Here is a 26,615-nt window from a genome sequence, read left to right as displayed (position 1 = left end):
AATGAGATTAAATGAACTCTGTTTCTTATATTTAAGAAATTATCAATGCAAAAATTCAAAATCATTATTAAATTATTAGTATAACATAAATATAATGTTTAGTCTTAGAAAATGTCAGGAAAAATTTTGAACAACTTTAAAATGCAGAAAATATTGGTGGTATATTGAGATTACCCATTCAAGTAATCTACATCTTTCATGGTCTTTGAACTATTTTGAAATTTTGTAAGTTATCGAAAAATGATAATAGTGCAAATGATTCCTGTTCCTAAAATGGCAGTTGTGTCCAGTGAAATGCAATTGATTATTGCCCTGAGGAGAGACCTTTTAAAGAATCTTTTCACAAATTTATTTTAGAATTTGGTTCCTATGTAGGTATGAATCTTCGAATTTTCCTTTGAACAGTTTTTAATGGTTTCCACATTCAGTATTGAGTTAAAATGTTTGACACATTTTCATCTTATATTTTTATAAGTTATGATTTTGCCATTTTCTAACAATTATCTATTAATATGTTTATGAGTTAAAACAATGGATGAAGATTCAGATCAACAATAGTCAGGTTCCATTAAAACACAAACTACCACAAAATTTTTAAAGAATTGTTATCAAGAAATGTCAGCTGGGCTTCCCTGGTGGCGCAGTGGTTGAGAGTCCGCCTGCCGATGCAGGGGACACGGGTTCGTGCCCCGGTCCGGGAAGATCCCACATGCCGCTGAGCGGCTGGGTCCGTGAGCCATGGCTGCTGAGCCTGCACGTCTGGAGCCTGTGCTCCGCAACGGGAGAGGCCACAACAGTGAAAGGCCCGCGTACTGCAGGAAAAAAAAAAAAAAAAAGAAATGTCAACTAAGATGTGAATTCTTTTAAATATATTAACATACAATATTAGTTTCACCAAGAAAAACCTTTTAACAAGTAATTTCTTTGCTGAGCCATGGGTTTGCGAGCTCAGCTTTGCACATAAATATTAATAACTCCCCACAATCAATATGTGTAACACATATCATATTTTTCAATAATTTAGAATTAAATACATATGGGTTTTAGATATCAGCATTATACTTAGATAGTGAGAGATGTAGAGATATATATTAATACCATTGCAATATAGTACAGTCATATTTCTCTTGTCCTCTCTTCCCCAACTTGCTCCCTTCTAAATACTATTGCAACAAGTCTAAAGAATAAATTTTATGATACAGATACAGGTATGGGGGAATTTACTTCCAAATATCCTCAGATTTGTTTTTCTGACACCATAGTTACATTTTGATGTATGACTGGGCAATGTATAAGTGTATCTACAAGAGTAGATCCTCTACCATATGACCCAACAATCCCACTCCTGGGCATATACCTGGAGAAAACAATAATTCAAAAAGACACATGCACCCCAGTGTTCACTGCAGCACTATTTAAAATAGCCAGGACATGGAAGCAACCTAAATGTCCATCAAAAGAAGAACAGATAAAGAAGATGTGATACATATATACAGTGGGATATTACTCAGCCATAAAAAAGGAACGAAATTGTGCAATTGCAGAGATGTGGACTTAGAGACTGTCATACAGAGTAAAATAAGTCAGAAAGACAAAAACAGGTATCGTATAATATTGCTCATATATGGAATCTAGAAAAGTGATACAGATGAACTTATTTGCAAAGCAGAAATAGACACACAGACATAGAGAACAGACGTATGGATACCAGGGAGAAAGGGGATGGTGGGATGAAGTGGGAGAATGGGATTGACATATATATACTACTATGTATAAAATAGATAACTAATGAGAACCTACTATATAGCACAGGGAACTCTACTCAATGTTCTGTGGTGACCTAATTTGGAAGGAAATCAAAAAAAGAGGGGATATATGTATACATAAAACTGATTCACTTTGCTGTACAGCAGAAACTAACACAACATTGTAAAGCAACTATACTCCAATAAAAATTTTTTAAAAATTAAAAAAAAAAGAGTAGATCCTCAGTGTTAGGGTGTGCTATGTGAGTGCAAAAGAGCTTATTCTCCCTGGGGATGGCCCACATTGCAGAGCCATTTTGAAATTTCAGCTTCAAACAAATACTATTCCTTCTAAACTGAACAATTCTTGAGCCTTGTATTACATGACAGCTCTACTGCCAAAGTTAGATCTATGGTGGCCCATGGTTGCTGGCTGAGCCGCATTAAGGTTCAAGCCAGTGAAGCACTCACCCATGTCAACAATCTTTAGGGTACTAAACTCTCCCTGGACTTCTAAAAAACCACTGGAAGTAGCTGCTGATGAAGAAATGTAGTAATCAGCCTAAGAGGATGTTAAGATGGGATTCTTAAAATTTGTGTCTACTGAAAAGAGATCATTTAATGTGACACACTCCACATTCTAAATCAAGTGCAAAACCTCTGACGTGGACTTGTAAAGTAGGTGATGTTCAAATAGTCCCTTAGTTCAGTGATTGTCAGTTAAGAGCAATTTTGCACCCTATGGGATATTACCAATGTCTAGAGACATTTTTGAAGTTCAAGACTTGGGTTTTGGGGGAAAGCTGCTACTGTCATCCATTGAGTAGATTGGGAGATATGTTAAACATTCAATAATGCACATGATAGACCTCTATAAAAAATTAGCCCAAAATGTTAGTAGTGCTGATTTTCAGAAACCCTGGCTTAGCATAAGAATTTTCTTTGTTTGTTGAAGTATAATTGACATACAATATTATATTAGTTTCAGCTGTACAGCTCAACATTTATATACATTACAAAGTGATCACCACAGTAAGTCTACTAATCTATCACCATGTAAAGTTATTACATTATAGTTGACTATATTCCCTATACTGTACATTATATCCCTATGTCTTATTTATTTTATGACTGGAAGTTTGTATCTCTTAATCTCCTTCAACTATTCTGTTCATTCCCTACCCTGTTCCCTCTGGCAAACACCAATTTGTTCTCTGTATCAATTAGTCTGTTTTCTTTTGGTTTGGTTTGGTTTTTTGATGGTTTTCTTTGTTAGATTACACATATAAGTGAAATCACTTGGTGGTATTTGTCTTTGTCTGTTTGACATATTTCACTTAGCATAACATTCTCCAGGTCTATCCATGTTGTTGCAAATGGCAAGAGTCCATTCTTTTTTATGGCTTACTAATATTCCATTGTATATTTATATATCACATCTTCTTTATCCATTCATCTATTGGTGGACACTTAGGTTGCTTCCATATCTTGGCTATTGTAAGTAACACTGCTATGAACATAAGTGTGCATATATGTCATCCAATTAGCTTTTTAATTTTCTTTGAATAGATACCCAGAAGTGGAATTACTGTTTTAATTTACTATTATTTTAATTTTTTGTGCCACCTCCATACCATTTTCCATAGTGGCTGAACTAACTTACATTCCCACCAGTGGTGTACAAGGGTTTCTTTTTCTCCATACCCTCAGTAGCACTTGTTATTTGTTATCTTTTTGATAATAGCCATTCTGAAAGGTGTGGTGTGATATCTCATTGTGGTTTTGATTGCATTTATTTCCCTAATAATTAGTAGTAGTGAGCATCTTTTCATTTGCCTGTTGGCCATCTTTATGTCTTCTTTGGAAAAATGTCTGTTCAGGCCTCTGCCCATTTTTTAATTGGATTTCTTGTTCCTTTCGATATTGAGTTGTCTCAGTTCTTTGTATATTTTGGATTTTAACCTTTTATTGGATATATCATTTGTAAATATAATTTCCCATTCAGTAGCCTGTTATTTTGTTTTGTCGAAGGTTTCCTTTGCTGTGCAAAAGCTTTTTAGTTTGACATAGTCCCATTTGTTTATTTTTGCTTTTGTTTCTCTTACCTGAGGAGACAGATCCAAAAAGATATTGCTAATATTGATGGCAAAAAGTTTACTGCCTATGTTTTCTTCCAGGAGTTTTATGGTTGGTTTTACATTTAAGTCTTTAATCCATTTTTAGTTTAATTTTGTACATGGTATAAGAAAGTGCTCCAGATTCTCTTTTACATGTATCTGTCCAGTTTTCCAACAGCATTTATTGAAGAGACTATCTTTTCCCCATTTTATATTCTTATCTCTTTTGTCATAGAGTAATTGACCATATAGGTATGGGCCCAGTTCTGTATTCTATATTCTTTTCCATTGATCTATGTGTTTGTTTCCATTGATCTATATGTTCCATTGATCTATGTGTTTGTTTTTGTGCCAGTGCCAAACCGTTTTGATTACTGTAGCCTTGTAGTATAGTTGAAATCAGGAAATGTGATGTTTCCTGCTTTGTCCTTCTTAAGATTGTTTGGCTATTTGGGGTCTTTTTTTGATTCAATATTAATTTTAGAATTATTTTTTCTACTTGTATGAAAGTTGCCATTGGTATTTTATAGGGATTTCACTGAATCTGTAGATTGCCTCTTTGTGTAGAAGGGTGCTATATAAATAATAATTGAAGTAATTAATAAATTAAGGAATCCTTAATGTTGTGTGTTCAGTGATAGGTGAAAGAGCTCTGGTCTCTCCCCTTATTATGTAGCACACAGCCTATTAATATAAACAGATTGAGTCCTAACAATGTGATTGCTATTGTACTAGAGATTAGGTATACACAGACGAATAAAACTAACATTGACCTAACCATGATGGAGTTTATAATCTAAAGTTCCAGATTAATAGTGAATCATGGCAGAAAAATAATGACCCTGATATCAGTTGAAATATTATCAGAGTGTCACAATCAAGCATGATAGTTTCTGGAAGTTTCTAGTAGATACTCTATATTGTCATGAAAATCATTTGAAACTTTCAAATAAGGCATAAAGGTGGGCAGCAAATCCTTCTAATACTGTGTATGGCCAAAGTCACCTGATGATTATCTAGGGGAATGTAATTAAATCAACTCACAGTTTACTATTTATTAAAGGTCCCAGATTCCATGTTAACTTGTAGACTTTTGGCCCTTTTGTAGAGATGCAAATAATTTTCCTCTGGTTAAACAGATAACTCTAAAGATTTATGGCCCTTTTAGACATAAACCAGTTTTGTATCTAATCCAGAAATCTTTTCCTAGCATTGCTTATATACACCTAATCCATAATGCTCTCCAAACTGGCCATAATATCTTATTTATTCTCTCTTTAAATAATGAGTTAAATAAAAGATTGATGGGTGTTTGTTTTATATTTTTCTGAGAGTCATGACTTTTACCTTTTTGAAAATTACACCTAACAATATCAAGTTTAAGGCAAATACATTTTTATAACTACTTGACTAATAGGTTTTTATTTTAATCAAGAATGATTATCAAAATTTTATCAATTTATTATCTATAACATCTATCAATATGGTAAAAAATTTCATTTTAATATCTTAAATATCTCTTAAATTAGTGAAATATTATGTAGCTCTTTTTAAAGCTGAGCAACCCTTATATTTATGATATAAATAATATGTTTTAAAAGTATTATTTTAATATACTCCTAGATTCAATTTGGTAATACTGTATTTAGAAATTTTTGTGTCTAAATTAGTACTTGTTTAGTTTCTTTAATTTTAATTTTGTGTATGATACTTGTGATTTTTGTTTTTGTAGAAATGGTTGGTGAACTTCTATCCCCCACCCCCACCCCAATATTCTGGAATAGTTTAAGCAAAGATGAATCCTGTCCTATGTCTTTGATGATCTGATAGAATTTTCCTTTTTGAAAAATATAAATGTATTACATTTTTAATTTTCTCTATGGATATTGGCCTACTCAGTTTTCTACCTGATATTAAGTCCTTTTAAAAATATAGGTTGTTTTAGTACATTGTCCATTTTAACTAGATGATCACATTTATTGATATCATGATATAAGTGGTATTCTTTTATTAATTTAAACATATTATGTAAGAAATACTTATACACATATCTGTGTATAATTCCATCCTGATGGGTGTTTATGTGTGTATGTGTGTTTTATTTTATATGAATGGATAAGAATAAGCATATTTTTCTATAACTTGCTGGTTTACATGTCTCAATTTAGAATATGTCCCTCAAATCTCTCCATGTCAGTTTATGTAAATTGCCTTCATTTTTCTTTTAATGGTGCATGTTTTACATAGGGTCTAGATGTTATCTTTATAATTACTTTTATTAGATGCAATATGCTTTTTTTTGGACTTCTTCAGAGGTTAATTTTCATCTTTATATCTTATTTTAATATTTATTAGCAATTTTAATATACCTTCCATGTGATATTCTTAATTACATCCCTTTTAACAAATCCTTATCCTACATGGTTGTAAATATATAAGGCTTGTAATATCCAGTTGGCAGAGAAAATAATGTGCTATTTTGCCACTACCTTTGATTTTACTTGGGTTCCTAATGTTTCTGCCTCATCTATGATTTTTTCCATCTTTTTAAAAAATTATCTTTGCTTTGAATCAGTGTCATTCCCTGGAAAAGAAAGCGACATAATTCCATAGAAGGATTGCTGACTGCAAAATCACATTATGCTTCATATCATCACATTTTAAAAGTAACAATTAGAGGTGATGACAGAGTGTTCTACAAAATATATATTGCCTCATAATGAAGCAGACATATTAGAGAAAAACCTTGACAAAATACCACCCCTATTCCCACAATAACTCCCTGCCTGGATTTTTCATGCTAGCCAAAAAAATGTTAACACATAGTCAACACTCAGAATTGACATTTCCATGCTGAATAATTACATTTTTAAGCCAAGATTATTTTAGTTATAAGTAACAGAAACCGATTTAAAAATTATTACAAAAAAGCAGGAATACAGGGAAATCCTATGGATTTTAACTGCAGGAAGCTTTTCCCAGTGTCTGCGGTCAGGTACCAGGAATCCACCAGTAATTGAAACTGCTGTTTCTGTTTCTGTTTCTCTTTTTCTTTCTCTCTCACTCATGGAAACTTACCACTTATCTCACTTATCTGTTTTTCTACCTCTTTCATTTGTTTTTCTGAAGAATGTTTTTCTCTACTTCCCCATACCAAACAATCATTTTACAGGTTCTGTTTTCAAAAGTAACTAGTATTCACTCATAAGCCTATAAAAAGAAAATTGCACTGGAATAGTTAAACAAGCAAGGAAGAGTTTATTCAAGGCTACTGTAAAAGGAAGTGAGATTGACCTCAACTCTGCTGCAACAAAGGATAGTTTTAAGTGCTGGGGTGAGCTAAGTACTAAGTACTGGGTGGAAAAGGTACTAGAGGATGTTAGTGGGGGTGTTGATCAGTAGGATGCGTTGAGCGTGATGAGTTATTCCTGAATTTGCAAACGTTTTCTCTGCGATTAGGCCCCATAAGTTTGCTAACTGGCACCCACTGAAGTTAGCCTTGTCATCTTCCAAAGCAATTGGGAGAGAAGGGTGCTGTCCTCCTTGATGTTTGCCTTTCAAGTGGTGGCTCTCTGGTCCTTGAGAAAAATGTTCCTGGGTTATAAAACTGGCGGGAGGCTGGGAGAAGATTTATGCACCTTTCAAAGGGGCAGAGAAATAGTTTTAAATTACAAGTTTTCTAAAGTAAGTGCTCTAAGGAAAGGGAGGTCAGTAGCCTATAGTCTGGAAGCAACATCGCTAATGTTTAGTCAAGCTGAGGGGAATGTTAAGACCCTCTTGGGCAAGTCCAAAGTTGCAAGCATCTTTCAGTCAGGATTCCAGATTCTCAAGTGAGTAAAATTGATTTGCTCATGAGAGGTTTCATGTCTAACCCAGGTCCAATCAAAATTAGCTATTCAAGTAGTATAACATGGCTTTCAGAGGAGGGCAGTTCTCAGAGGCATGGTTTATAGCTGTGCAGGTCTGCAAAGGCAGATACTGCAAACATTTGCTGCACTATTGCCCTGAAATGATTTTTTATCATTTTGCAAGTTTAAAGCATTAAAGTTGAATCTCCCAAGAAGCCCATAGAATAAGAAATTTTAAGAAGCAAAGATAATAATGTGCCTTAGTTCTCTGCAACCAGTTAACAGAATATGCATGTTGACAAAATGTGGTAAAACTGGGAAAAAAATATGTAGTTTGTGTATAATCTAATGAGTACTTGAGATTCTTTTTCTTTACTTCTATGAGATGGTATTGTGTTTCTCTGAGATTGAATCTCTGAGATTTATTGGCCACAGGATACTAGATGATGAATATATGAAAATATTGATCAGTCATACTTTCAATAAATATATGAGTGTGTTTGAGCTAAGAACTGTGTATACACAGATCAGAAGACTCAGCCTCCCAAATGGCAATTTTAAAACACTGTGGAAGAACAAAATAAGACAGATGCCAAGAGTCAGATGGAAATAAAATGGAGGGCTATCCAGTCTAGCTGGAAAGGCAGAAGAGAAAGGCAGTTCTCTGAAGGAGGCAATCCTGAACTGAATAAGGGCAAGAGGAAGAGTACCACATGTGGAGGGTACAGAGTGAGTAAAGAGACAACACAAGGTGGATGGAGAATTACAAAACTTATTGTGCAGCAAGAAATTAAATTCCAAGTCAGGAAGTGATGAGAAATGAGACTGGAGAAATAGGCTAGATTACAGAAGACTCATATATGTCTTATTAAAAACTTTGAATTTTTATATGCAGATCTCACCAGGTAATGGCCATTTGTGAAAACCTACTTTAGCTCTTGCAGTTGTTCCAAATGTTGTTTCCATCATGGCATATATTAAAAGTAATAAAATTCATGCATCACCTGAAAAAGGGAAGAGGCCTCAATCTGTCTTGCCTCAACCCCTCTCCTGCCTCAGAACCCCATCTGGCTGCACCAAGGACAATGGTAATCAGTTGGCATAACAGTAGTGTGCTGTAGTTGTCCAGTTTAAGGCTTTGGAATGCCACTACTTAGAGGGAAGATTGCGGGTTACAAGCTGGAAGGCAAGGAGAGAAGTTTGGGGCAAGGTAATGGCTTATAAGAGCTCACGCTAGAAATAAGAAGTATGACTAAGAGAAAGTAATAAATGTGCAGAAGATGTATGGACTCATTTAAGAAATGTTTAGGAGTTAAACTTGACAGAGCTTAGTGATTGATGGCTGTGCAGAATGAAGGATAGGATGTAGTCCAGGATGACTCTGCCCTATCATTTAATAGCAATGCCAGAATATTTTTACATACCAGGGCTATAGTGTTTTTCACATTGGTTATAGACAAGTTGATCCAAAGTATAGTGGGAAAGAGAAGTGTCAGCAGAAAAAGAGTATGCAGGAAAAACAGAAAGAAAGAAAGAAATCATGGGGTGTGGGGGGATAATGTAGAGACTTAAAATGCAAGGCATATTTAGAGACGACAGCAATTAATTCCACAAGATTAAAGTGGGTGAATATGAGGCTTGGAAGGTAGATTTAGCCCTGCTAGTTGAAAGCTAGAAAGTTCTGCTATAGAAATAGCCACCTGGGGCTATGGGACTCTCTTCTCATGGAGAGGAAACAGGATTAACTTTGTTGCATTGCTGGACTGAAGAAGCTCCTAGGATCCTTAGATTATTTGGAAGAAGTCCAGATGTTCAGAGTATAAAATTCAGTCTCTCTTTCTCTCTCTCTCTCTCTCTTTCTCCCCTGCTTTCCTGTTAGTTTATATAATGTCAGGTAAACTATTCTTTACACAGTGGCAATGCAACCCTTCACCCCTTGCTTCTTAATAACTGCCATCTTAGAAAGAAAGAGATCTTTACTCTCTCTGTAAAACTACTCTGAAAATTAGCATGCAAATAATGTAACAAATTTATTCTCAGTTTCTGTATTTTTCTACCCTCATGGACCCAAAACAAAATTCATGCACCGGTATAGTTTTGCAGACCACACTTCGAATTGCATTAGGTCTAGTGATATTCCACCATTTCAAAAACCATCAAACCCAAAGCTGAACTTCTCTGAATGTAGTGGGAAAGGTGTCTGAATAGCCTTACTTATTATTTGCCTCATGCTATACAGAAGGAGGCAGAGTCCCAGTTTTATAGCCTCACTGGATGGGAAAGTGGTCGGTCCTCAAGATCCTTTCTTTACCAGAAGAAAGGTTTGGACAAAAACAGCAAGTGCCTTTACAGTAAGCATAAGGAAAATATACATAGGCCCTGCCCTTTCAGGGTGGATTCATTAGAATATGACCCAGAAACAGATAACTAGGTGCAGAGCAGTCCTCTAGGTCTAAGACCTTAGGACAAGTTCGTTCTTTTGCCTTTTTACCATGAAAATGCCTACCTATGATTTTTTCTGCCAGTTACTAACTACATACATAGATCATAAGAGGATGTTTGCTGCTGAGGGCTGATGAAGCGTATACTATTTTATAATATTTTAAACTATTTCCTGGACTCTTCAATTTTAAGTATAAAAAATGAATAAAAGCAGGTACAAGATTAAATATTCATGTCAGTAACCTTACAACATAACAGATTTTACTTATTTTGCTAAGTGGGAAGAGTCAGTAAAAATGGTCCCCAAACAAAAGAAGCAAATATTTGTTTCATTTAGCTCACTACTTGACTGATGGAAGCATATTTCTCATGAGATAGTAAGCAAGTAAGCAAGTGTTTAAGGGAAGGACATTTTGTCTTTGTTTACTGCTGCCCTCAGCAGCTAGCTTCGTGCCCGTCACATATACAATAGAGATGGAATGAATAAATGAGAACAACTTTTTTTTTAGCATCTTTATTGGAGTATAATTGCTTTACAATGTTGTGTTAGTTTCTGCTGTATAACAAAGTGAATCAGCTATTTGTATACATATATCCCTATATCCCCTCCCTCTTGAGCCTCCCTCCCACCCTCCCTATCCCTCTAGGTGGTCACAAAGCACTGAGCTGATCTCCCTGTGAGATGCAGCTGCTTCCCACTAGCTAGCTATTTTACATTTAGTAGTGTATATATGTCAGTGCTACTCTCTCACTTCGTCCCAGCTTACCCTTCCCCCTCCCCGTGTCTTCAAGTCCACTCTCTATGTCTGTCTTTATTCCTGTCCTGCCCCTAGGTTCATCAGAATCATTTTTTCTTTTTTTTTTTTTGATTCCATATATATGTGTTAGCATATGGTATTTGTTTTTCTCTTTCTGACTTACTTCACTATGTATGACAGACTTTAGGTCCATCCACCTCCCTACAAATAATTTCATTTATTTTTATGGCTGAGTAATATCCCATTGTATATATGTGCCACATCTTTATCCATTCATCTGTCGACGGACACTTAGGTTGCTCGCATGTCCTGGCTATTGTAAATAACGCTGCAATGAACATTGTGTTATATGACTCTTTTTGAATTATGGTTTTCTCAGGGTATATGCCCAGGAATGAAGGAGTACTGCAATCTTCCTCTTTCCTTATTGAATCAGTCAAGGCAATATTTTTTTTCTTTTAAAAAAGAAAATAGAAAAAAATATACCAAAGAATAAGAAAAAGTCTGTCTCCAGAAGCAAGATTTGTTTCCAAATATTTATAGTTTAATTTTCAACTGGACATATAATGACTGAACTTCTTTTTCACATTTTGCTCTAATAAATATGAACTTTATGATGTCTAGGGGGGCAAGACAGCTGCCAGTCACAGGATAAATGCTTAAAGCTTCTTTTATTATTTTTCATCTGGTGACCATTGCTGAAGGATATCTCCTATTTTCCTCAGTGGCAGAAGCAGAATAAAAACATTTCATTTTATGGAAGCAATTAGATACACATCTGTTCCTGAACTTCCATCTTTTTTTTTTTTTTTTGCGGTGCGCGGGCCTCTCACTGTTGTGGCCTCTCCCGCCGCGGAGCACAGGCTCCGGACGCGCAGGCTCAGCGGCCATGGCTCACGGGCCCAGCCGCTCCGCGGCATGTGGGATCCTCCCGGACTGGGGCACGAACTCGTGTCCCCTGCATCGGCAGGCGGACTCTCAACCACTGTGCCACCAGGGAAGCCCAGAACTTCCATCGTAAATGCTTATCCACATAGTCTCTGTGAGTTTCAAAATGTCTGTTTGCAACAAGGGAGGTTTTAAGTCACATTGATGTATAAGGCCATGTTGTGAGACATGGCCCTCTTTCACTTTGGTTCAGTGAAAACACAGCCTTTCACTCCTTGAGTAGTTAAAAACCTCTGGTTATTTCTGTTGTGACCAACCTAAGACGTATTATAATAATCCATTTGGCTTTTCATATCTGTTTAACATGTGGTTAAAAGATGTGTTTTCACCTCTATATTCCTAGCATTGAGCTTGGCCAGTATTCAGTAAATCACTGTGGAATGACTAAGCAAACGAATGCATCTGAGAATAGGAAGAAAACTAAATCACTGAGACTCTTACACCCAGATATCATATTTGAACATATAGACTCTATTTGGGGATGAAACCTGATTTTATTCCCTGTACTAATATAATTAAAATAATTAATAAGATAAAATTAAGTATTTTTAAACAAGCACACACATGCACATAAACATTGTCACATATGTATACATTGTGTAATAGCTATTCATTACCACAAATTGATTGGGTTTTAAGAAATAAGATTCTAGGTAAGATATCATAAAACTATTTAATACAAAGTAAAAACAGTAAAAAACTAAAAATAATACATATACATATACCAATATAATTTTTTTTAAATGCATAACTGAGCTCATTATATATCCCTTTTTAGTTAGTGCAGTTTTTTCTTTGTTGGTAGATTCCTGCCCCCCACCCTTTGTCCATCTCTGTATCACCCTAGTTATGGAATTCATTTTAACAACTGACTTATATTCTTATCTCCATATTCAGAGTAAGATGTCCTCCTATCCAGGAATACTTAAGGGAACTTTGTACTCTTTTTTTCTTCTCTCTTTGCTTCTCTAGAGGAAATAACTTCCCATCTAGGTATGGCAATTCCCCTTTATTGATGGAGTCTTTATTTATTTATTTTTTAAACATCCGAGTACAGTGTAATTGATAAACTTGGTTACAGTAACCAGAATTACAACTGATTACATTGAACTTAACGTACAAAATAATCCTAGTTGAATATTTCTCTTTAAGATACCTCAGGTGCCCTCTAAAGTATCCCAGAGTTAGCTGGAAATCAAAAAAAACTTTAAGGTTTGATATTTGGGAAGTTTGTCAAAAAGTTTTAAAATACTTGGTCAAATAAGATCATCAGTCACTGTGAGACAATACTTACTTCTTAAACCAAAGTAGCAAGAGATCTCAAAAGCAAATACAAATCACTTAAAGGCAAAGAAACTCACACAATCTGTTGTCAAAAGCAGCATTTCAAGAATACTTTGGAGGGAGAAACCAGATCCAGTCTTGTTCTAGCCCATTCCTGATGAAATCCATGTACCCAACTAAATTTAATCCAATCTTAGAAAATCTTGATCATGTATATAACTCTTTTCAGTATTTTTCATTCTTCACACCTTTTTTTTTTAATGCTTTTTTAAAAAATTTATTTAATTTATTTTTGACTGCGTTGGGTCTTCATTGCCGCGTGCGGGCTTTCTCTAGTTGTGGAAGTGGGGGCTACTCTTTGTTGAGGTGCGCGGGCTTCTCATTGTGGTGGCTTCTCTTGTTGTGGAACACAGGCTCTAGGCACGTGTGCTTCAGTCGTTGTGGCTCGCAGGCTCTAGAGCGCAGGCTCAGTAGTTGTGGCGCACGGGCTTAATTGCTCTGCGGCATGTGGGATCTTACAGGACCCGTGCTCGAACCCGTGTCCCCTGCATTGGCAGGTGGATTCTTAACCAATGCACCACCAGGGAAACCCTTCACACCTTCTTTTACTAAAAACACATATCTTACTTTCCTTAAAAGTTTTTTCCCATTGAGTTCCTTTTCTTGTTGACAAATATGTAATAGATATAGAATAAGGTCTTATTTGACCTCTAGTAAACCTAGGTACAACAGGAGTATTATACTTGACACTGATGATTCTAACATACCTATATTAATCAAACCAACAAGCTTAAGCCACCCTCAATACCGGATATTAGTTTAGTACTGAATATTTTCCAGATGACATGAACCTGAAATTCATTCTGGCCAGATTATCTTCTATTTCTGAGTATTTATATAAGCACTTAATTTTTTTAAAGCCAATTAAGTAGCGCTCTTTTACGAATTCATTTTAGGCAATACCATACACCTACAACACACATATAGACACATACAAACACATAAACAAACATAGAGGCCTCATAGTTTCCATTTGAAAATTTCAAGAGTCAGGTACAACATAAAAGCCATCAGTTACAAGGGGTTGGACTCAAATTGGGCTTCTAGCAGATGGAACACATCAAGGTCACCTATCTAGATGGTTAAACCCTTTTTACTAGTGTTTACAGAAAAGACACTTAAGATTTCTATTTATCCTTGACAAGCAAAGTTGTAAATTACTTTACCCTTTTTTAAATTTCCGGTTTAAAAAAGATGGCAGAGGTAAGTATTCCTGAGAAGACCAGATAGGACATTTGCATCTCAATGGTACAGGCAAGTTCCTCTTAGGATGACTTTGTTTCCCTTTTGTTTAATATTTACAACCCTCTTAAGATAAATAGGGAAGGTTTTGGGAGTGGTAAAAGAGATTGGTGGGTTTTGGGTTATTTTGGGAGCCACACCTCTGGTCCTCTAAAGACTACATTTGTAAAACAAGGACAGTTTTTTTTTCTTTTTCAAAGAATTGGGTGGCTACCTCAATGATATTGAAGGACTGACATACCCATTCACCCATGTTGGAAAGTTTTACTTTTCCTCCTTTTGCTTAGGGGAGAAGGCCTCTTCCAAAATTCCTATCAGGCTCTGAATATCAGCTATGATTAGTTTAGTCAGACCAGTGGCCTCCTATTTTGGTAATCTATTTACAAACATGTTCTGAGGATCTTCCCTAGGTTCAAGAAATTTGTACCTTATATTTAGACACTATATAACCCTTTTTACTTAATAATCACTTGGTGGATATCTTTGGCCAAGCCCGGAACCTCGATATTCCACGTTCCAGGGTCTACTAAGGCTTATCAAAACAATCTGAAGGAGTAAGGGAATGTGCAGAAGTCGGGAGGCTTGTTTTCCCCCCTGAGAGGAAAGTTTTTCTGATTCCTTAGGCTTTAAATTACAGGAGAAGTCCTGGACATAAGGGAACCTCAGTCCATTTTCCCATCCTGTGGCAATAAAGATCTAATTTTAAGAGACCCATTTTTAGGCCATTTTTCTTTGTCATTGGATCATAGCTATAGGTTGACCAGTCATTCAAAATTTTTTCTAAGGGGTTCCCAGGTGGGGGTGGAACCTTAGAGGAAGCGCTTCCCATTCTAGCTTGAGCAGTTAGTAACACGTCTACACGCTCAAACCAAAGTAACCAAACGAACCCAAACTTCGCCAGCTGGAAGCCACACTCAAATTAAAAATAAAAAACCAGCAAAGAGATGCCTAGAAATCAAAAACCAAATGGCAAAAATGCCCCTAATGTGACTTCCCAGTCCCACTAGACCTGTGACCTTTGTCCAAAGCGGCGCCTTACAAATGGAATTTCCCTTCACAGGGAGAACTCCCCAAACTGGAACCAAAGTTCCCCAAACGAACAAAGTCAAAAAGGCTACGGTGTGCACTCCGGGGGACTGGCAGGTGTGTTGCGATGTACCAAACTCCCTCTTTCTGATCCTCCAAGAGTTAATGTCTTAGAGTAGATGTCCGGCCTGATGCAGAGAAGGGAAAAGGAAGGTGTCCTCAAGGCATAGAAAGCCTCGGTAGCTGCTAGGGCAACCTCTCCCCCGATCTCCACCGCAGCCATGGAGTTCTGCAGCTGAGACGGCTGGTCAGGTGTGGTCGGGGCAGGGCGCAGTGGCAGGGGAACCCTGGCGATCTGGCCTCAGAGAAATCCTCCAACCCTCTGCTCTCGTTGGGGAGGGTGGTGTGGAGAGAAATCCCTGAGCAACAGATCAAACCAAGGGCCCTACGGGGCCGCCTGCCCATGAGTCAATCCCGGACAAGCCCCCAAATTTGTTGCCAAAATCTTGGCTCTCTGTGCAGCAATGCCAAACAGAAATATGGAGACAGTGTTATGGAGGAGAAAGAGTGGCTCTCTTCCTTTGCCAGGCAAAGGGGGAACCCAGTTGGCTAGCGCCTCAAGAACTGTGCCACCCTCTTTATTTTATTTTATTTTTTTAAATGAAATGTAGTAGATTTACAATATTATATTAGATTCAGGTGCATAACATAGTGATTCAGCATTTTTACAGATTATACTCCATTAAAAGTTATTACAGGGCTTCCCTGGTGGCGCAGTGGTTGAGAGTCCGCCTGCCAATGCAGGGGACATGGGTTTGTGCCCCGGTCCGGGAAGATCCCACATGCCGCGGAGCGGCTGGTCCCGTGAGCCATGGCCGCTGAGCCTGCGCGTCCGGAGCCTGTGCTCTGCAACGGGAGAGGCCACAACAGTGAGAGGCCCGCGTACCGCCAAAAAAAAAAAAAAAAAAAAAAAAAAGATTTGGATTTAATTAATGTGAAGGAACTATAAATAATGACCATGAGTAAGAGCAATAATTCAATGACCATAGTTTTTAGAGAAAACTATTTTATTTATGTTTCAAAACAAAGCTTTAAATGATTTGGTTTGTTTAATGATAGTATATATAATGATAATTAAAATTTTACTTGAAATAATATAAATTATTGAATAATTGAAAGCTATATAAAATATTAATTAAAAATAGTTATCTATCACATGCTGAAATATCTGTGACATAATAAATGTAATATTTAACTTTTCTAATATTTGTGTATCTTACCCATAACTGCTTCCTATCCTCCACATGCCTCTCTTTGTATCCATGAGCTTTATATTTCTCCTGTGCCCTTTATTGCACACATAATAAAATAAACAATGGGGAATTGAATTCTCCTTTTAAGGAATTAGAATCATTCACCTTTTAATAAATTATTTATTAGTACTTAATATATGTTAGATCTAACCAGACAGATATTTTAAAGATTTGTATGAAGAGGATTAGTGAAGTATTTTTTTAAAATCTAAAATATACTTTATTTTATTTTATTAATTTTTTATTGGAGTATAGTTGATTTACAATGTTATATTTGTTTCTGCTGTACAGCAAAGTGAATCAGTTATACATATACATATATCCACTCTTTTTTAGATTCTTTTCCCATATATACCATCACAGAGTACTGAGTAGAGTTCCCTGTTCTGTACAGTAGGTCCTTATTAGTTATCTATTTTACATATAGTAGTGTGTATGTCTCAATACCAATCTCCCAGTTTATCCCTCCCCCTTGCCATTCCCCCCTGGTAATCATAAGTTTGTTTTCTACATCTGTGACTCTATTTCTGTTTTGTAAATAAGTTCATTAGTATCATCATTTTTTTAGATTCTACATATTAGCTATATCATATGATATTTGTCTTTTTCTGTCTGACTTATTTCACTCTTTATGTCAATCTCTAGGTCCATCCACATCTCTGAAAATGGTATTATTTTTTTCTTTTTTATGGCTGAGTAATATTCCATGGTATATATGTACCACATCTTCTTTATCCATTCCTCTGTCAATGGACATTTAGGTTGCTTCCATGTCCTGGCTATAGTAAAAAGTGCTGCAATGAACATCAGGGTGCATGTATCTTTTCGAATTATGGTTTTCTCCAGATATGTTCCCAGGAGTGAGATTGCTGGATCATATGGTAGCTCTATTTTTAGTTTTTTAAGGGACCTCCATACTATGGAGGGTTCCCTTTTCTCCACACCCTCTCCAGAAATTATTGTCTGTAGATTTTTTGATGATGGCCATTCTGACCAGTGTGAAGTGATACCTCATTGTAGTTTTGTTTCTCATTTCTCTAATACTTAGTGATGTTGAGCATCTTTTCATGTGTCCCTTAGCCATCTGTATGTCTTCTTTGGAGAAATGTCTATTTAGATCTTCTGCCCAGTTTTTGATTGGGTTTTTTGTTTTTTTGATATTGAGCTGCATGAGCTGTTTGTATACTTTAGAGATTAATCACTTGTCAGTCGATTCATTTGCAAATATTTTCTCCCATTCTGAGGGTTGTCTTTTCATTTTGTTTATGGTTTCCTTTGCTGTGCAAAAGCTTTTAAGTTTAATTAGGTCCCATTTGTTTATATTTGTTTTTATTTTCATTACTCTAGGAAGTGGATCAAAAAAGATCTTGCTGAGATTTATGTCAGAGAGTGTTCTGCCTACGTTTTCCTCTAGGAGTTTTATAGTATCCGGCCTTACACTTAGATCTTTAACCCATTTTGTGTTTAGTTTTGTGTGTGTTAGGGAGTGTTCTAATTTCATTCTTTTACATGTAGCTGTAAACAAACAAACATTAGAACAAAAAATTCAACAATTTTATTTTATTTTTAGTATCTTAATTTATTATGTAATGACCATCAGTCTCTTGGAACTTTGCAACTTAATGGTCTTTTTGAAATCAAGGAATCTTTCATTCTCTCTGGTTATGGAACTTAACACACTCTTTCTTTTCTAATATGCCCTTGAGTTAATCTTGTTGTTAATTAATGGCAAATAAATTAGAAACCATTTGGGAATGTGTTTGTTAATATTAATAAAGTTTATAATAAATGCGTATGGGCTTTAGTAAAGATTTTAAGCCATACAATTATAAGCACAGCGTCAGAGTCTCTTGACAGAAATGAGGACTAAAAATCTATTAGATTATGAGATATGAGGAGGTCTTCTAGTAATTGAAAGTGATCCCTGGGTTCTTCAGATGTCACACAACATCATATCTGTGACTACTTTAAAAGCCACTTTTTTCAGTCTCTGTGAAAATCTTGTTTGATTTGTTAACCTCTGAATATTACTGCCTGGAGTGGAAAACAATTAGATTCATTAATATGTTTCCCTCACTTGATGTAATACATCCTCAGTAATAGAGCTCACTAACAATTGTAGTCTTGACTTTAGTACTTATTAGCAAATAATACTTTAAACTGAATATTAAATTATCATCAAGAATTGTGAATAAAGAGAGCACTTCAAAGCTGGAAAAAAAAATAAAATCCTATTTTTGGCATATACATTCAGAGGCGTAGGATTTTATATACTCAGAATTATTTAAAAGATAAAAAACCCTGTGGCATGACTTTCTCATATGTATTTTTGCTAAGTTAAAAATAGTTTGTATAGTGAAGAAAGAAGTGTTCTTGAGTATAAATTATTAAATAATTCTGTCATCCCCTAAGTGAGGGCTATTTCATATAGTTGATGTGTATTGATGAGCATTGAGTCTTCTAATAAATTAAATGTGTCCATAAAGAGTCTTGGTTGAAAGAGTTTCAGTTTACTTTAGTGGACAGCTAGTTTTTAAACCAAACATCCCGCTGTAAATAATTAAAATTTTGGATTAACAAACACATATGCAATATCCCACAAGAGAGCAAGAAACTTGCAGGCTGAATTTTGGCTCAGAGGCTAACTACAGAGGTAGGGGGAGTAACAAAAAGGAAAGTCACTTTTATTTTGAACACATCTATCTGGAAAATACACATTCGAAAGCCAGTGGGCAAAGATCATAACCCAGTATACAAGTAAGGTAGGTGTTGTTCTGGGCGACATTTCCTACTTTCATATGAAAACCTGGAAAGTTGCACCTCTTGGGGTACTGGCAAACCTGCTTTTAGAATTGTTTTCCACATTCCAACCTCAATCATGTGAAACTTCTATAAATGCTGCCATGACTTCATACAGAAGAGAGTGGAAAAAGGGAAGAAAAATGAAAAAAGAAAAAAAAAAGCCTTCCTCAAACTACATTCACATGGATTGGTTACATAGTTATATGTGAAGTAGGTGGGCCAGTGACTGTCAAACCTTGAATTTCATTTAAGTTTATTCCAGCTGCTGAAATATCATTTTTACACAAAGACTAATAGACATTTGAATGCCTATAGCTATACGACAAAGAAACAACTTGACGTAAACTAGAAGCAGTAATAACAAGAAGATAGTAGCATTTGACCCACATAGACTTAAAACATTAGATGTTTTAGCAAATTGACTTCGTCCTTTCTTTTAACAATAGATGACAAACTTTAACATTATCTGATAGGACCATGAAAGTACAAAGATTACATAGGTAAAATTGAAACATAACCCCAAACAACTTGCGGATATGAATACAGTGACTATAAAATCTCGGGAGAGCACTCCAGCACCAGGTAAGAAAGAACAGTTCACTACATATCCATCTCTTCCACTGATCTCAACTAAAAATTTAGGGCAATTTTCAAAAGCAACTACATGAGGACCCTGAAGAGTAAAGAATGGTGAAATATCAAAATTTGAAGAATGAACTGTACTGTAGGGTGTGTCATCTTTATTTGCTTTTTTTGCCTTTATTTTTTGGTTTTATCCCTAAGTTGGCTCACGTAACTGTAAATCAAGCATAGACAACAAAAAATCTAAGAAAAATCTTTCCTTTCTGACTAGAGGGCTGGTAAAAGAGCCCCTATGAGCTGGAGAGTCTGAGGGGTATTCTCATTTTATTTATTTTTCATCTTTTCTTTCCCAACTGGGGAAAATCCAAAAACAAAACAAATCAAACAAAATTATTTAACTCATAAACCATGAAAATGAGTCTCTGGTACTTGCAGAGTATGGGGAAATCCTTGATTGAAGAGAGCTAGAGAATCCTCTAACACAGTATATAATCTGAAATAGTCCCAGGTTCACAGAGGAGCTATGCACACATGAAATGAAACATAAGAAGCATTACAAAGGTTATGAGAACTACACCATAAAGCACCACCTATGTCTCAGACTAAACCTGGAGTGGCATATGTGTATAGTGAACCCAGATAGCCTAGCAAGAATTCTGAAAAATGAACTAACATTGGGATCACTGCCCACATTAGTTGTGATCTGAACCCAAGTTAATCACCTGCTAGACTGAATAAATCAACACGCTCCAAAAAATTTAGCAGGGACCCCATATTCTCACAATACATTTAAAATTTCCAAGATACATTCCAAAACCAGTTGATATACAAAGAATCAGGAACATCTAGCTGCTCAAATAAATCTAATCAATTGATTAAATCTAATATTCTTAAAGGAAAAGTCAGTGCCCAATGATGATCCAGATGTTTGAATTATCAGATAAATACTTTAAAGTAGCTATTATAACTATGATTTATAAGGTAAAGTTGAACACCCTTGAAATAAATGGAAAGATAAAAGCTGAAAAGATATTATGCAATGAATAGGTATTATACAAGAGAACAAAATGGGAATTTTATAACTGAAACTACAATATATGAAACACATCTAGGGAACTCAAAAGCAGAATGAAGATGGCATAAAAAGAAAGATAAATCAATAAAAATATCCAATCCGAGGAGCAGGGAAAAAAATGAAAAGCATTAAACAAGCCACAAGGATGTGTGGAATAATATCAAAAGATATAACATTTGTGTCACTTGAGTCCCTGAAGGAGAGGAGAAAGAGATTGGTACAGAAAAAATATTTGAAGAAATGATGGTTGAAAAAAAAAACCCAGATTGGTATAAGACCTACATTAAAGATTCCAGAAACTAAGAAAAACCCATGAGAGATAAAGTCAAAATCACACCAAGATATATCAAACTAAAACATCAGAAAACCAAAGGTTAAGACAAAGATCTTTTAACCATCCACAGGAAAAAATGTTATAAACAGGAATAATGAGTGAATAAATAAGGATTTTACACCAGAAACCATAAAAGAAGACAATAGGGCAATATCTTTAAAGTCCTGAAAGAAAAAAAAAAGTCAACACATTCTATACCAAGTGAATATGAACTTCAGGAATGAAGAAAAAAAAAAAGAGGCATTCTTGGATGAAAGAAAACTAAAAGAATCTGTCACCAGTGTGCCTGCTTTAAAATAAATGTTAAAGGAGTTCTTCTGGCTGAAGGGAAATTATAACAGAGGGAAATATATATTTTTATGAATGAAAAATGAACAATTCACCATGAATATAAAAGACTGGATAAATAGAAAAGACTGTCTTAATCTTCTTAAATTCTTTAAAATATGTATGACTATTGAAAGCAAAAATATAACATTTTCTGGTGGGCTTCAAGATACAAAAAATAGTATATGTGAAAACTAAAGCTAAACAGAAAGGATAAAGTGATTGATATGACAGTAAAGCATCTACATTTTCTTTGAAGTGGTAAATGATAACTCTAGAGTATAAATTAGGTGTGTATAGTGTAATCCTTAGAGTAACAACTTAAAAGAAAATACAAAAACATGAAGCAAAAAGTAAATAGGTATATTAAATTTGGAATAGTAATGAAATTTAAATAGCCCCAAAGAAGGAACAGAGGGTGAATGGCATGGGAAGGTCAAACAGAAAAATAACAAAATGGTAGACCTAAGTTTGCACTTTATCAGTTAAGTACATAAAATATAAGTGAGCTAATTGCTAACACAAGCAATGGGAAGAGTATACAAATTTGCCATTACACTGAAAATTTTAGCACTCCTTTCTCTACAATTGATAGAAAAAGTAGACATAAAATCAATAATAAAATAGACCTGAATAATACTATCAACTAACTTTTATTATGTGGCATTTTAAAACATTTAACCAAACAAATGTTGAATACATGTTATTTTCAAAGGCACACAAAACATTCACCAAGGTCAATCATATAATAGCCATAAAATAATCCCAAAAAATTAAAAACAAATTGAAGTCAATTAAATTTTGTACTCTTACCATAATCAAATTTAACTAGAAATAAATAATAGAAAAATACCTCTACAGTTCCCAAATAGGACATTAAACACATTTCTAAATAACATATGGGTCAAGGAGGAGTGCCAGGAGAAACCAGAAAATATTTTGAATTGAATGAAAATATAACATATCAAAATTTGTGAGATGCAGCTAAAGCAGAGCTTAGGGAGAAATTTTTTTCACTAAATGTTTACATCAGAAAAGAAGAAAGGTCTCAAATCAATATTCTAAGTTTGTACCTAAAAAGAAAAATATATTTTAAAAAGTGAATTAAAGGTAAAGCAAGGAGAAGATAGAAAATAATAAATACAAGAACATAAATAATGAAATTGAAAATAGAAAAACAATAGAGAAAAATAAATAAAACCAAAAGTACTTTCTAATGAAAGATCAACAAAATTGATACAGCTCTATCCAAACTAACCAAGGAAAAGAATGGAAAGAAAATTTCCAATATCTGGAATGCAAGAATTGATATAACTACAGACACTGAAGACTTTGAAGAGATAATTTAAAAAATATATCCATAAATTTTTAAAAAACTGATGAAATGTACCAATTTCATGACAGCCATAAAGTACTAAATCTCTCTCTTTTTTTAAGTAATCTGAAGAGCTGTTTGAATTTGCATTCCCCTCATGAGATATGATGTGCAACATCTTTTCATATGTTTATTTGCATTCTCTATGTTCTTTGGTGAGGCATGGACTTCATACATTTTAGGTGTATACATCTTTATAATTTTATATCCTCTTTACTACTTCATACCTTTATCAATATATAATACCCTATTCATATATTTATGTGATTATTAACATAACCACACCATATTTCTTATGGATACTATTAAGATAATGTATAATCTGCTATTTGCTTACTTTCAGCCTATCTGTATCCTTATATTTTAAGTGATCCTTATGGGTGGTCCTTATTGTGTTAGGACTTGTGTTTTGTTTATTTGAGTGTTTGATCATGTTTTTTTGTTTTATTTGGTTTCTGTCTGTGGCTTTTAATTAACATTTTAAGCACCTTTATATTTAATGCAATTACTAATAAAGTTAGTTTTCTAGTATACTTCTAGTACACTGTTGTTTGTATGTGTACAAACAACAATTATGTGTTTCATCATTTTTTGTTGTTGTTTGCTTAATATTTCTTTAAGCCAGTATTTTTAGTATTGTATTTTAATTCTTATTGTAACTTTTTCAATATGCCTTTTAATTTACATTTTTTGTGGCCACTCTAGAGATTTTAAAAAATCATTAATTCATCATAGTCCATTTTACATTATTTTTACATCACTTCAGGAAGAATGTAAGGAACTTACAATAAGTATACTTTCACTTACAACTTGGCTCCTCTTTATGCTATTATTTAAATATATTTTATTTCTACATATGTTAAGCACCCTGATCTATGTTAATTATATTTGCTCCAAAATTTCAATAGTCTTTTAAAGGAGATGTTTATACTTGTCTTTCATATTTAGCCAGTTTTTCCCTTTTCTGGCTCTTCATATTTTTTCTTACAGATTCAGTCTTTCACTAAGAGATAATTCAGTCTTTCATTAATGGATAATTAGGGACTTCCTTGTCAGTCCAGTAGTTAAAACTCTGCACTCCCAGTGCAGGGGGCATAGGTTTGATCCCTGGTTGGGAAACGAAGATGCCACATTCTGTGTCCTAAAAAAAAAAAATAATAAATAGCCATAAGCAAAAAAATGGTTCTCTACTATTTCTTATATCATGGGTCTGCTCAACTTTAGTTTGCCTGACAATATCTTTCTTTTATCTTTAATATTGTAGAATATTTTTACTTGATAGTTAAAGGCAACTTTTATTTTTTCTTTCTAATTTTTTAAAGACTGCTGCCTTGCTTACAATGTTTCTGGGAGAAGTCAGCCTTATTTTTTATTGCTGTCCCCTTGCATGTACAGTTGGCCCTTGAACAACATGGGTTTGAACTGTGTGGGTTCCCTTACAAGTGAATTTTCTTCAGTAAATACAGGACTAAGCGATCCACAGTTGGTTGAATCAACAGATGTGGAACTGTGGACACAGAGGGCCCACTATGGGACTTGAGCATCTGTGGTTTTTGGTATTTCTGGTGGGTCCTGGAACCAATCCCCCAGGGATATTGAAGGACAACTGAAATATTCTTTGAATATTTCAAATAGTTGTGTCTTTATCTATGGTTTTCAGCGATTTGACTGTGATGTGCTTAGATGTTTTCTTGGTAATTATTCTGCTTGCAATTTGCTGAGCTTCTTGGAGCTGTTGATTGATATCTTTCATTGTTTTGGGAAATTTGTGGCCATTATGTTTCAAATTTTTCTTCTTTCACTCTGTTCTTCTGAGATTTCAGTTACGTGTGTTTTTGACCATGCAAAACTTTACCAACACGTCTCTGTCTCTGATATTCTTTTCTTCTTCTTCTTCTCCTTCTCCTCCTATTATTCTCTCTTCAATCTGGGCAATTTCCATTGACTTGTTCTCAGTCAGACCTTACTTGTTCTTTGTCATTTCTGTTATTAATTTCATCCAATTTAATTCTTCATTATAGTTATTTTATTTTTCAGTCCTAGAAATTTGGTTTACAGTTTCATTTTTCTGCTTTATTACTTCATCTTTCCATCCACATTTCTCCATCCTTTCATTTAAACCACCTAACATATTTAAATAGTTAGAGTCTTTGTTTTCTAAATTCAACATGAGCCATTTGAAGATGTGGTCTACTGATAATTGATGGCATTTTTTTTTTTACTATGATCTACATTTTCCTGCTTCTTTGCACATCTCACAGTTTTTGTATTTTGTACTAGACATTTTATATACAAAGAACAGTAGGGACTGAAGCAGATAATAATTTTCCCTCAGAAAGAACTTGTTCTTTCCACTGTCAGGCAGCAAGGGTGAGGATTTGTTTACTTCCTCCTTCTAATCAGAATTTGAAGTGGCTCAGACCTCAATTAGAACTTTAATTATTATTAATTCCCTGATGATTTACAATATCTTATGGGTGGTTTCAGACCATTTCCTCCAGCCAGGCTGTGGGATGTAAGTACTATGAGACTCAGGATCTTTTGCTGTTTTCCATCCTCTTACTCAGCAAAAGTCCCATCGCAAAAATTAGGAAGTGCAGAGAAAACTAGGCCTATGGTTTAGACACTTCTGGATTCAGGTCTTCCACGCTAGTCCACATGTGACCATTTTTCATTCAGCTGATTTCTCCTAATTGCAGCAAGATTTACTTGCCTGGGATAAACTTACTTTTCCAATGTTTCGTGCCCCAGACCCAGTAAGCCCTCCAGATTTTAATGTGGCCTCTCATCTCTGCTTGCCTAGTAACAGTTTGTCCTTCTCTGGAATTTGATTATTTGCTTCTACAGCTTTTCTCTATCTCCCCTTTTTTTTTCTTTTCTCTTTTTCGTTCATTCATTTGTTCGTTCGTTCGTTCATTCCTTCCTTCCTCCCTCCCTCCCTTCCTTCATTTCTCTCTCTCTCTCCCCCCACTTCTTTCTTTATGATATTTCAGTTTATCTGGTATTCACTTAATTTTACAGCTGGTAATACATACTGGTATTTTGCAATCTTTTGTAAGCTATCTAGAAGGGACAATGTCAAAATCACTTTGATTTTGAAGTTCATTATTTCTACTCTGTAAATATATGCCTTTTCAGTGAACACAGTGCTTACAGAAGTTCTATTTGTTACCTAACCAGTGGAGTAAGCAGGTATTTTTTTGTACCTATACATTCATACAGTTACTTATTCTTGGAAATATTTATTTACTATCCTATATCCCAAAGTCCTCTTCTAGGTATTGAAAATGCAATAGTAATCAAATCAAAGGTAAAACAAAACAACAATCACAGTGAA

The sequence above is a fragment of the Monodon monoceros genome, unplaced genomic scaffold (assembly GCF_005190385.1).
Source record: "Monodon monoceros isolate NGI ecotype Baffin Bay Population unplaced genomic scaffold, NGI_Narwhal_1 Super_Scaffold_7, whole genome shotgun sequence".
NCBI lineage: Eukaryota > Metazoa > Chordata > Mammalia > Artiodactyla > Monodontidae > Monodon > Monodon monoceros.
Note: the sequence above shows the minus strand (reverse complement) of the source record.